Source organism: Octopus sinensis, linkage group LG1, assembly GCF_006345805.1.
Source record: "Octopus sinensis linkage group LG1, ASM634580v1, whole genome shotgun sequence".
Taxonomy (NCBI): Eukaryota; Metazoa; Mollusca; class Cephalopoda; order Octopoda; family Octopodidae; genus Octopus; species Octopus sinensis.
In genome coordinates, this window is record NC_042997.1 from 41,539,253 (window position 1) to 41,542,835 (window position 3,583).

Sequence of the window (3,583 nt, forward strand, 5' to 3'; positions counted from 1 at the left end):
TGCAGGAATATTGAGCAGGATTTCCCAGTGAGGTCAGTATTACCCATGTGTGGGGACGCTGTGGGAAAATATTATATGAGTTTATGATTATATGAAACACAAAGAATGTGTACCCGAGTTTAACTGAAGCTATGTATCAACGGTTGGATCAGTAAAGAAATCTAAGTGGTGAAGCATCAAGTATTCACTTATTCTGGTGAAGGTTCTGTGGTAAGTAGTCACCCATGTCAAGACTAGGATCGAGAGGGAAATTAATCTGATCTGGTATTAATGGAAACGACATTAAAAATGTGTTATATAGAGTCGCAGCAAGGTGAGGGACATTGAGAAATCCTTGGTAAATGAAAAGAAACCACATTTAAAAGGTTTAAGAATCCCTGGTATAGGACCGTCATGGTTAGAAAGCAGTTGGTAGGATGATTTTGTTAAATTTATAGAGATTATGTTGGTAGGAGACCAGAAATCTTGGTTTTAAAATAGGAGTGAAGAGAGCTGACAGATTGTGAAATGCAGAAAGAAGCATCCTTTATTTTCTTGATGACCATCATACCTGTAATTCAATGGTGGTTGTATGTCTGCTACTTTGTGATGGTAGGTGTTTTCCTCCAGATGATGTTGATAGTGTTGTCTAAACAGATGTATTACAGTTGTGTATGAACAACTCACATCTTTTAACATTTTGTATGGCTACAAAGTACTAACGAAGCACTTAATTTAAAATGAAGCACTGCCTTATTTATGTTTTTATACCCCTTTCGTTTCCTTTCATTTGTATCCACTTTTTCATATTTTGAACATATTCAACAGAAGTTGGTGTCATCCAGATGTTCCCACAGATATCTTGTCTCAAATAATTACTTTGTATTAGATTCAGTGACAAACATAAAGTGGTTTTCTTTCTCTTCATTGAGCTTATGCATGAATTGAACCATCTTCCTAAGCATTTCGGGGAGCATGGTAATCAGGGAGAGCGGTAAGGTAACCAAAAAAATCAGGCTCCAAGTGCAAGGAGCATTCCATCAATAGAGGTAAATCCTAGTAAATGCCTTGAAAAGATGTTTGACAAGTCGCTGTCAGAGAGAATCATTGTCACCAAAATTGTGAAGCAAGCAGAGGAGTGGCTGATGAGGATTTATAGATCAGGGCTTCCAGGAAAGTTCAGGACATGGCTCTACCAACACAGACTGCTCCCAAGACTCATATGGTTGCTGACGCTGTATGATGTTCCAATGACGAGTGTGGAAAGGGTGGAGAGAAAGATAACTAAATACCTCCGAAGATTGCTAGGAGTTTCCCAAGCTTCACTTCAGTAGGCCTGTTCATAAGATCTGGAAGGCTACAACTTCCCCTGTCGTATTTAATGGAGGAATTTAAAGTAGCAAAATGTAACGTAATGATGTAGAGGGACTCTAAGGACGAGCTTGTCAGACATGCAGGTATTACCACAAGGTGTGGGTAACTAGCACCGCTGTCGGTCAGGCTGAAGGCATGCAGGAGCTACGCGCCATAATTGGAGCTACATGTTGGGGTTGCCAGGGAATTGGCTCTTCCTATTTCCAACAATGGAAGAAAGCTGACACCAGGGAGTGGTGGGCTATGACTCAGAAAGCAATGAGGAACCAGGAGGAAGATAAAAGGAAATCAAGACGTGTGGAGTTGGTATCTCTGGGTGCATGGACTAAATGGGATCTCCCTAAGAGGAAGCTCTCATGGACTGACCTGTGGAGGCTGGAACCTTTGCACATCTCCTTCCTGCATGGAGCGGTGTATGACACACTCCTGACGCCAACAAACCTTCACAGATAGGGTTTGAGGGAAGACCAGTTGTGTAGACTTTGTGGGAAAGGGGCACTCTGGCACACATCTTGGAAGGGTGCAGAATAACACTTTCTCAAGGCAGATACAAATACTTGCTCAAACCCTGGAACAGTAAAGAGGTAAGAAACATCATCACCAAGGGAAGATAACTTCCGCAATTCAGTTCGTGAAAGAGGGAGAGAAACCAGTAAAGCCAGCAAAAGCAAAACATAGCTTGCTGCAAGGGTCTCAACCATGGGATATGAGGGTAGACTTAGGGAAGAGATTGCAGTTTCCCCAGGTTGTCCACAAAACTCTGAGGCCAGATGTGCTCCTGTGGTCTGAAAAGGCCCAGAAAATTATCATAATTGAAAGAAGTCACGTGGGGAGCGGGTTGTAACGAGGCCCATGAACGGAAGTGTGACAGATATAAGAGCATTCTGCAGGATTGCAGGGAGAAGGAATGGCAGGTATGGATTTTCCTAGTGGAGGTTGGCTGTAGGGGATTCTTTGCCCAGTTGGCATGGAAGATTTCTACAGCAACTTCAATGAGAGGTAAGGAGGGAAGGGTGGCTGTGCGCATGATGGGAGAGGCAACTAAAAGAGCCTTTTTGCTGGCTTGGTGTAAGAGAGAAGATTAACGCAGGAAGACAGGAGGAGTTGATGAGCAGTGAATTGGCCACTTCTGTTGACCCACCAACAGTAGGGTGTAACGGTTCTGGGTCGAAACATCCGATGAACGAGGATAACGTCTGACGACATTGGTTTCTCCTGGACAAGGCTCCATTCACTTTGGTCAATAGATAAAACACATCCTTATGGGTGTTATTAACTCGTGTATATATATATATATATATGTGTGTGTGTGTGTGTGTGTATGTATGTGTGTGTATACTGCCAAGCAAATGTGTGTGTATTATTGAGTAGGGGTTGTGTGTGTGTGTATGCATGTATATCTATGTTAGTGTGTGTCTCCAACTGCTAATTGATAACCGGTGTTGGTGTATTTGCATCCCTGTTACTTAGCACTTAAGCAAAAGAGGGCTAGAGGTCGCTGCTCATCAGACAGAAAAGGTACTACGCATAAAAGACAAAATCGAGGAGGAGCCCCAGCATGGCTGCAGTCTCATGACTGAAACAAGCAGAAGAGAGAAAGAAAAAGAATGAAAAAAAAAGAAGAGAGGAAGAGAAAAATAAAAGAAAGAAAAGGAAAAGTGAGAGAGAACTATAGAGAAGACAAAAAGAGAAAAGAAACAGAGAAAGAGAGAGCGAAAAAAGGAGAGAAAAGGAGAGAATGTGATTGAAAAAAGAAAACGAGAGAGAAAGAGAAAAATGAAAGAGTGAGAGAGAGGAAGAAGGATAAAAAGAAAACGAGAGGGAAAAAGAAAAAGAGAAAAGCGAGAGAGCGAGAAAAGAAAGAGAGAGAGAAAAAGAAACGAGAGGAAGAAAGAGAAAAGAAAGAGAGAGAGAAAGAAAAGACAATGAGGAAATGAGAGAGAGAGAGCAGACAAAGAAAACGAGAGAAAGAGAGAAAAGAAAAAGAGGGAGAGAGTAAGGAAACAGAGAGAGAAAGAGAGAAAAGGAAAAGATAAAGAGAGATAGGGAGAAGGAAAACCAGAAAATAAAAGGAGAGAGAAAAGCAGAGAAGGAGAGAGCAAGAATAGAAAAAGAGAAAGAGGGAAAGGAGAAGAGAAAGATGGAAGGCAAGAGAAGAAAAAGGGACTGAGAAAAATAAAGTGAGAAAAAAAGAGAGAGAGAGAGAGTCAGGAAACAGAGAGAGAAAAGG